We start from the raw sequence: 10,358 nt of genomic DNA on the forward strand, positions 1-10,358 counted from the left end.
CCTAACCAGGAGTTGTATTAAAGCTGGAATAGGTGGTAACAGAAATGTAGAAGGCAATTTGATCTGAGAACTAACAAAGAATAGTGACAAATGAAGAGTGAGTTTCAACTTTTTTTCTGCGATCCTATTTTGGAGGGTGGGAAGTCATTGTGGAATAAAAATTATTTTTATCTGCAGAGAACCTTCCAAACCCAAGTTCATTAGTGGTGGATGACTATGAAGCTCGAATGTCAGGAGTCAGATCTCAAAGACTTTGTATGTGGTCCAGATCTATAGTGGTTGCCGCTTCTAACACTCCAGTTCTTGGGCTTTTTCTCTGTAATTTCATTTCATTTGTAGGTACATCACGGTAACTGGCCCTTCCAGCCAAATGAGCCCATGCTGCCCAGTTACATCCATATGACCGATCAGCCTACAATCCCACACATTTTTGGAATGTGCAAAGAAACCAGGGCATCTGGAGAAAGACCAAATGGTTGTCAAACCTCTTTGGTCCTAAGTTATCAATTTCTTGACTTCTAATTGATCTTTATCCCTATCAGTGATGTATCTTCCCTCTTCTACAACCTTTTACCCTTCCTCAGTGATAGACCCTTCGCCTCTATCCTTATCCGCTCTTCACCACCCATACTCCTGGAACCTTCCCTCGGTGCATACTGCCATATTTTTGTGGGAGTTGAAAACTCTCCGTGTAAGGTTCATTGATCTGATATTCTAAAGAAATAATCATTCCCTAGCCAAATTTGTGGGGCGAGTTAGAAAGGATGAAGTCCTTGTGAAATTTGACTTTGCTTCAAAATTAGCTAGGACAGCACAGTAGCGTAGTGGTTAGCATAAAGTTTTACAGTACCAGTGATCCAGGTTGAATTCTGACTGCTGCCTGTAGAGAGATCATATGTTTTCCCTATGATCGTGTGGGTTTTCTCCAGGTATTCCGGTTTCAGCCTACGGTCTAAAGGTGTACCAGTTCGTCATTGTAAATTGCTCTGTGATTTTAATTTAGGGGTGCTGTATGGTGTGGCTCAAAGGGTTGGAAGGGCCTACTCTGCGTTCTATCTCAGTCAATCAATCAATTGATCAATCAATAAATAGGCAGCTAGATAATTCCAGTATCTCAGGAGGCAATAAACCTGGTTCCTTGACCCTGGAATTTAGGAGTTAAAGGATCTGTATTTTTCTGGCAAAATTGGGAAACATGTCAAGGAAACTGCAATTCTCCTTTATTGTAGCTTGTCGGTCCTGTCAGTATGTCAGTGAAATTTGCGTCCCATTCACCAGTCTTTGTAAGCATAGTCACACAAATCCGGGAGTGAGAAAACATAGTAAACAGATGAGTCATAGTGTGCAACTGAATAACATTAATAAAATCAAGAATTTGATGGCTAAATCATAATATAAATCATACATTTCTTTTGTTTATTCTGCTTAATGTAAGCAATTCCATTGACATGAGCCGCAATTACAGTTGAACCAGATATTAATGGAATCAGATTACTATGTAACATTTAATTCAAAAAGAACACCAGAAGTCTGACAATAAAAGCCTTTTCTGAATACAGTAGCCTTTAATTCTGTAGCGTTCTGGGCAAAATTATGCAATTATTAATTTGTTTTTATAGGCATTTACTTTGCTCCTCAAATGACCAGGCTAATGGTCAGTCCAAAAGAAATTATTTAATACTTGCATTTTAGTGCTCATTGAAGCGCCCACTTTGTGATGGGTTGTAGGTTATGACTGGCTTATATGAACAGGTGGATATTAAACAGGGAACAAATCAGCTTTCTTTTGATGGAAAGCTGGGATAGGTGCCAAAGGAGACAAGTACTGGTGACAATTAGCAGGTCAGGCAGCATCTGTGGAGAGAGAAACAGAGTTAATTATTTTGGGTTACTAACTCCTCATCAGAATTAGAAAGGAGATAAAATGAGTTTATTTTAATTTGCTGAGGAGGGTGGGGTGGAAAAAATAAAGAGAATAACCTGTGATAGAGGTGAGGATCGTGGTTATCCAAGTTAATGTTTTGGTGTTAGGCAGTTAATAATTGAAAGAGAATGTCATAGAGTTGAAAAGACAAAAGACAAAAAAAAAACTTCAGTAGTTCTGAGACAAGAGTAAAGGTCTGAAATCATTGAATTTTCAATCATTGGCTCCATGGCCTGCAACATACCTTCATTAAAAACAAAGTCTCAAGAGACTACAGCTGCTTAGAATCTGGAACAAGAAACAAACTGCCAGATGAATACAGCAGGTCAGGCAAAAGGATATTTGATGTTTCAGATCATGACTCTGCATCTAGTTGAGATGTAGGGTCTCAACTCAAAACGTCATCAGAGCTTCTCCCTCCACAGATGTTGCTTAGTCTGCTGAGCTCCTCAAATAATTTGTTTCTTGTTTTACTTTGATTAAAAAAAAAGATTCTAATTGATGAATTTAGCTAAGATTGTTCAATTCCAATGTGTGCAATGTGGCTGAGTCTTGCTGCAGGCTTTGCTTTCATTCTCGGGGCTAAGGGATGAATTTGACCTCCAAATCAGTTGCAGATTTAAAAACATGTTCAATTTTGTTATATTGACTAAAGTGAACATTTCTTATGAATTGATGAAAATATTTGTTCAATGAATTGTTTAGGTCACTGAGTTGACTGTATTCATTACCTAGATCATGAGCAAAAGGTTGCAAACATTCGAACAGATTTATTTTTAAAATAATCATTTGCAGGGTAGTAACTTCCTGGAAATCCAAGTGATTTCATTGCACTTGCCTCCACTTTGGCACCTTGTGCAACAGTTTTGGGATTCTTCAATGAGTTCCCATTCTGGTCTTTGCATGCAATCAAGCTGTAATTTATAAGTTTGCCAGGTTTTCTGTTTCTTATGTCAGGAAATTGGTCTGCAGAGTCTGTGCCAGGATGATCCCAGTAAAAAAAAACAAGTTCGTTCATTGAACAATAATATTATAACAAGTAAGATATTGAAGGGATTTTTCATGCAATTTCTGTTTGCCTTCATGTTTCAATCACTTAAAAGTGTGTGTTTTTCTGTAATTCATCGCTTAAAAAAATGGAAAAAAGAACTGGGTAAATATCAAGGGAGGGAACCTACAGAGAGAGCATAAGAACTGCCCCACTGACCCCCCCCCACCTCACCCCCACCAAGTGGAATAGAGAGGACAGGAAGAAAAGTCAGAGTGAATATGCAGGGAACACAGTAAATATAACCTGGTGAACCAGTTGCTGAACCATCTGGTTCAGATAGTTGGATTCAGATTATTGGAGTTTTACTGCATGTTTTAGTTAATGAAATGACTGGACTGGTTGTGGCCCACTTGATTGTCTGTGTAATTACATTCAAGACCTTGAACCTTCCAGATCCTAGAAGCCTATATCCACTAAATTCAGCCTTCAGTAAAGTGTGTGACCTCAGCAGCAGATGACTCTCGCAAAGCAATTTATTGTTTCAGAAGATTTTGGGCTGTTACTTTACAATTGTCAGCAATGAAGAAATTGGGCTGCTGCACTTCTAGTTCATCAATGTCCGAGATAAACTGCAGGTACTTTGAAAATATGCTTTTAGTTGTATGCAACTAAGTTCTAGTTATGTTACTTCCATTAATAATTTTATCAACTTTTTTATAACTTTCTTTAAAAGATTAGAAGGAGAGTCTGATATTGTTAAACTGAACATAATACTTCACAAGTCTGAGCAGAACCAAGTTCACAGACTTTAGCAGGATTTTAAAACTCATTGATGACGGCTGCGAAAAAGTCTGTTTGGTATGGGTGGAAAGAATTAAAAAGTGGCCAGGAATGTTAAATCTAAACTCAGCCTGCTGTCATTACATGGACTTCCAATTTAAACACTAAAGATTTGAGGCATCTAATTAGCTGTTTCTGGAAGATGGATCCAATAATTTATACATATTAACAATTTTTTTAAACATTCAGTAAGAAACCCATTCAGGATTTTAGAAGGAATTTCCTTACCAAACAATGGTGAGAATATGGAGCTCAAAAGGAAAAATTGGGTAAAATTGGACTTTTCCCATGAAAGAAAGAAATTGAGGAACAATGAAATCATGAGGGACATAGGTAAGGTAGATAGTCATAGTATTTATAGGAGCCATGTATCTGTTCTCTATCTGCATTGTATTCTGTGTTGCGCATTTATTATGTCTATTATGGTAACTAGTCACATGAGTAGGAGTGTGGTAAAAGTGAAGGGAATAAATTATGTATTCTTGCTTATTTTGTGGCAGTTTGTAGCTTGGGAACTGATGGTTATTGTATCATTTGCTGACCATTCAATAGCGCTCAACAACTCTTAATTACGCTTAGCCTACACGGGTATGGAAAAGATTCATTGTTTCAAGACTGTAAGTTTGCTAGTTGCTAATAAAGGATCAAATAAAGGATTCAACTTTTGGAATATTATTATTAGAGCTGTGGGCTCATCATGCAACTATAACAAGTCTATGGGGTCGCAAGCAGTGATAATTGTCTTGGTTTTGATTTTTTTATTTGCCACTACATTCTGTCAGCAAAAGTTTTATATGTGTCACCAAATGAACATCAGCATTGAGATGTGTCACTGAAATTAGGTGCACCACAACCTGTAGCAGTTTGTGGCAAGTAACAACCTTTTGTTGGTTCATGTTGTATGTTTGGGTTTGAAACTGTCTTCACCAGGGAAGACACAAGCAATCTCCCAGATGTATGGATGGGCCAAGGACATAGGGTAACAGAGGAAGTGAAACAGATTGACATTAGGAAGGAAACGGTGATGAGTAGACTGATGGGACTGAAGGCTAACAAATCCCCAGGTCCAGATGGTCTACATCCTAGGGTACTAAAGAAGGTGGCTCTGGAAATTGTGGATGCATTGGTGATCATTTTCCAATGTTCCTTAGATTCAGGATCAGTTCCTGAGGATTGGCAAATGGCTAATGTTATCCCACTTTTTAAGAAAGGAGGGAGGGAGTAAACAGAGAACTATAGCCCTGTTAGCCTAATATCAGTAGTGGAGAAGATGCTGGAGTCCATTATTAAAGATGAAATAGCGGCATATCTTGATAGCAGTGATAGGATTGGGCCGAGCCAGCATGGATTTACCAAGGGAAACTCATGCTTGACTAATCTATTGGAGTTTTTCGAGGATGTAACCAGGAAGATAGATGCGGGAGATCCAGTGGATGTGGTGTACCTTGACTTTCAGAAGGCATTTGATAAGGTACCACATAGGAGCTTGGTGGGCAAAATCAGAGCTCATGGCATTGGGGGGGAGGACATTGACATGGATAGAAAACTGGTTGGCAGATAGAAAGCAAAGGGTAGCAGTGAATGGGTGTTTCTCGGAATGGCAGGTGGTGACTAGTGGGGTGCCAAAGGACTCAGTATTGGGACCACAGCTGTTTACGATTTACGTCAATGATTTAGAGGAAGGCATTGTGAATAACATTAGAAAGTTTGCTGATGATACTAAGCTGGGTGGCAGTGTGACATGTGATGAAGATGTTAGGAAAATTCAAGGTGACTTGAATAGGCTGGGTGAGTGGGCAGAAACTTGGCAGATGGCATTTAATGTGAATAAGTGTGAGGTTACTCACTTTGGGAGCAAGAACAGGAAGGCAGATTATTATCTGAACGGTGTGGAGTTAGGTAAGGGAGAAATACAAAGAGATCTAGAAGTACTTGTTCATCAGTCTCTGAAGGTGAATGAGCAAGTGCAGCAGGCAGTGAAGAAGGCTAATGGAATGTTGGTCTTTATTACAAAGGGAATTGAGTACAAAAGCAAGGAAATACTTTTGCATTTGTACAGGGCCCTGGTGAGACCACACCTGGAGTATTGTGCGCAGTTTTGGTCTCTAGGGTTAAAGAAGGACATCCTGGCTGTGGAGGAGATGCAGCGTAGGTTCACTAGGTTAATTCCTGGGATGTCCAGACTATCTTACGCAGAGAAGTTAGAGAGACTGGGCTTGTACACGCTGGAATTAAGGAGATTGAAGGGGGATCTGATTGAGACATATAAGATTATTAAGGGATTGGACAAGATAGAGGCAGGAAATATGTTCCAGATGCTGGGAGAGTCCAGTACCAGAGGGCATGGTTTAAGAATAAGGGGTAGGTCATTTAGGACAGAGTTGAGGAGGAACTTCTTCTCCCAGAGAGTTGTGGAGATGTGGAACGTGCTGCCTCAGAAAGCAGTGGAGGCCAATTCTCTGGATGCTTTTAAGAAGGAGCTAGATAGGTATCTTATGGATAGGGGAATCAAGGGTTACGGGGACAAGGCAGGAACCGGATATTGATAGTAGATGATCAGCCATGATCTCAGAATGGCGGTGCAGGCTTGAAGGGCTGAATGGTCTACTTCTTCACCTATTGTCTATTGAAATAGTTTTGAATGGTCAGCACTGCCTGTCCAGTTGAGGACTAAAAGCTGTAAGCTGTATAGTGGTGTTTGCCTGAAGAATTCAACCCTCAGTTGAAAAGCTGAATTGAATTTGTCATTGTCTTATTGGTTTGTGCAGTTAGAAAACAACACAAGTCCAGCTGGAAACAGTGAATTAAACAAACATGTCATGTTGAAGGTCAGTTTGTTAGAGGAAATGAAAATATTTCCCTTACTGCAGGGTCCTGTTTTTCATTTGCAGCTATAAAGCCACTTCCCATTTGAACAATAACTGAAGTTAATACTCCCCTCCCCTCTGAGGTGTGCTAATCTCAACATCAGTAAAACCAAAGAGCTGATTGTTGACTGCAGAAGGAAGAAGCCAGAGATCCATGAGCCAGTACTCATCAGGGATTGGAGGTGGAGGGGTCAGTAACTTTAAATTCCTTGGCATTATCATTTCAGAGGATCTGTCCTGGGACCAGTGTATAAGTGCCATTACAAAGAAGGCATGGCAGTGCCTCTGCTTTCTTAGAAGTTTGCGTAGTTTTGGCATGTTGTCTAAATCCTTGACAAACCTCCACAGACACACAGAGGAGACTATCCTGACTGGTTGCATCATGGCCTGGTATGGAAACACCAATGTTTAGGAATGGAAAAGGAAACCTGCAGTAGTGGATACTGGCTAGTCTATCGGGGAAACACACTCCGTACCATTTAGGACATCTACAAGAAGCATTGCCAGGAGAAAGCAGCATCTATTGTCAAGGACCCCCACCATCCAGACCATGCTCTCTTCTCACTGCTGCCATAGCAAAAGAAAGTTTAGGAGCCTTAGGCCCCACACTACCAGATCCAGGAAGACATATTACCCTTCACCCATCAGGCTCCTGAACCGTCATGGATAACTTCACTCACCTCAACACTGAACTGATTCCACAGCCTATTGGCTCACTTTCAAGGACTCTGCAACTCGTATTCTCAGTATTATAATTCCCTATGTATGTATTTATTTATGTATGTATTTATTTATTTATTTATTCTCATAATTTCTCTTATTTTACATATTGTCAGTCAATGTGTCTGTACAGTTTTTAATTGACTCTGTTGTATTTCTTTGTTCTGCTGTGAGTGCCTGCAAGAAAATGAATCTCAGGGTTATATATGGAGACATATACATACTTGGATAATAAACTTTCTTTTGAAATTTGAAATTTGAACTTTGAATTCTTAGCGTGAGCAAACAGATATTCAATACCCTTTCCTTCTCCTATCTGGTATGTGTCAGTTATTTGTTATAATTTTATTATGTTGCCAAGCTAGAATTTTGAATTACATACCAAGTTGTCAAGCACAATTTCAGAAGAGACAATGGGGTTACATTGAAAATATTTTTTTTATTCAATGGTATATCAGGAATTTTGTGTTCAACATTGGGATACATTTGAGGCAGTAAAATACAGATTTCAACAACCATCTCTGCAGTTGAAATCCTGGCCAATAGCATGTTGACATAGAAAACCATTTATAAGCAAGTATGTTCTTCAGACACGCAGCTGAAGTATCCATCTCATCATTTAAAACAGCTTCTGACTATTTTGAGCTTATTTTGTTTCTGTTCTTGTGGATACTCAAAAACACATTTTTTTTTTACAGATACTACTCTTGATCTTAGCCAAAAGGCCGAGAAGACACATGGGTCAGAAGTGGGTGAAAAGAACAGATGAGAACAGATCTGACAAGAAAATAACAGTGATATCTAATTTAAGTAAGTACACTTAATAAAAACAGAGTTACTTACCATTGCGTCAAAGCTGTTTGCCTCTCTCACACTGATCCCAACTGCACAACAGCAGTCCCACACAAAAAAAAGATTTGAATGTTTGAGTGCACAGAGAACTACACCAATCAATATGCTGATGAGGAAGAATGGTGCTAAGACTGTGAACTTGTACTTCACAACTGAAATTGCAAGTTGGCACCTTGTGGTGAATGGATGTGTACTATTGAATTTCCATCTCTGTTTATCGCAGTAAACTCATATTAACAATATTGTTCTAATAAAATCTGTGTCATCTATTACCTCTGTATTTGATCGTGTTGAGGATGAGAGTGGTTGTTGGACAAATTGATACTTGACGTAGAGATATTTGAAATGAAAGCTTAACACATGCTACGATACAGTTACAATGGAAGTATCCAGATATTTGCTCTTTGCTCTACCTTTTTATTTTTCAAAATTGATATTTTCAGCCTCTTTTGCAATTTTCAATCTACAAAAGGTGATTGATAAGTTTGTGGCCTAAGGTAGACGGAGTCAATTTTAGAAAACTTAGCACATTTATTTTTCCTACATTTACACGCTTAGTCCAGCGGTCATGGAGCATATGGATCCCTTCTTTGTAGAAGTCGGCGTCTTGGGCCTCCAGAGTGTCCACAGCAGGGGTGATTGATAAGTTTGTGGCCTAGACTAGAAGAAGATGAGGAGAAACTTCGAAGTTTCTGCATTTTCACTCAAAGAGTTGAGCTGCATGTGCATGTAACGAGAGCTGTAAAACTCATCTCCTTCTACCTTAGGCCACGAGATTATCAATCACCCCTGCTGTGGACCACTTCTACAAAGAAGGGATCTCTATGCTCCATGACCTCTGGACTAATTGTGTACATGTAGGAGGGGACTGTGTTGAAAAATAAATATGCTAGGTTTTCTAAAATTGACTCCTTCTACCTTAGGCCATGAACTTATCAATCATCACTTGTATACTTTTACTTCTTCCTTGGGTATTGTCCTACCACTATAATTCTCACCAGATCTTTGTGTTTATAATATTTTGTTTTATTTCCTTTTATAGAATTCAACCATTATGTCAGTCAACATGTTTTTTTCTGATTTCCTCTCAAGCAGTTCACAGAGGATTCCAGCAAGCCCCCTTACCTATTGTCCTAATTTTTAAATATATAAAAAAACACTATTGGCACTCAGCAACCGAGGAAAAGATTCAAAGTATATATATTATCAAATAATGTATGCAGTATACATTTTTTATACTGAGATTCCTCTTCCTCACAGATAGTCACAAAACAGAGAAGAACCTTAGAACCTGTTCAAATAAAAAAATCAACTCCGCCTTCCTCCATATGTGAAAGAAAAACAGATTGCGCAGAAAGCAACAAAATTAAACCAGCAAAAACACAGAACTTAAAACACAAAATCAAAAGGCATATTTCAGTTCAGCTCAGCATTGGTTATCTGCAGGCCACCACAATTCAAAAATCATTCAAAAAAGAACAACAAAGGGGTGACCAGAATCCAGACTGCATCGTAATGTGAGCAGGAGTGCAATCTACAAACCGTGTCGATTAAACCTTGGTTCCCCATCGTCCTCCGACAGCATTGAGGGAGAGAGAGAGAGACCATCTGAACACAGCAGTCTTCCCTTGGGAGCAGCAAGTGATAAGGAGAGGGAGGCCATCACATCCAGTACCCTCGTCCAGTAGCAGCGAGCAAGAGGCTGGTAAACATCACTGAATGCTCACTTGACCTCCTTTCCCACCTCAACGATTTCAGTCTTTTTCAGCGCTTTAATTGGCGAGATTGGTGAGCGATGGAGTTGATCAAGGGCCCGCGACCCATCTCCAGGCTTCCTGGCCTTCCTGCAACATGATTCGCTCGCAGCCTTGTGGAACCCTCTTGGAGTCAGCAAAGTGCCAGGTCACCTGACCAGCCTGAAGATATGCCACCGGAATGTAGATAACAGGCTTTAACAGTAGCAGAACCACATCTGGAATAAAAAGAAGAGATAGGAGTTGCTTCAGGAACTGTGATGAGGATGCCGCCTTTGGTAGTGTTGTTTGTTGGCGCTATCTTCTTTAGATATTAGCAATAGTGATTGTTAAATTTTAGAGCAGCATTCCCTGAAAGGTGATTTGAGTTCTTTTATTTTCTTAGGAAACAGAAAGAAACCGCTTGACAA

General features: G+C 39.5%; 1 pseudogene; it reads right to left on the reverse strand.

The window, feature by feature from the left end:
• Positions 1–8,006: 8,006 nt before the first annotated feature.
• Positions 8,007–8,079, reverse strand: LOC140198540 (U2 spliceosomal RNA; annotated as a pseudogene).
• Between the last annotated feature and the right edge of the window lie 2,279 nt (positions 8,080–10,358).

Source organism: Mobula birostris, chromosome 5 (genome assembly GCF_030028105.1).
Source record: "Mobula birostris isolate sMobBir1 chromosome 5, sMobBir1.hap1, whole genome shotgun sequence".
Taxonomy (NCBI): domain Eukaryota; kingdom Metazoa; phylum Chordata; class Chondrichthyes; order Myliobatiformes; family Myliobatidae; genus Mobula; species Mobula birostris.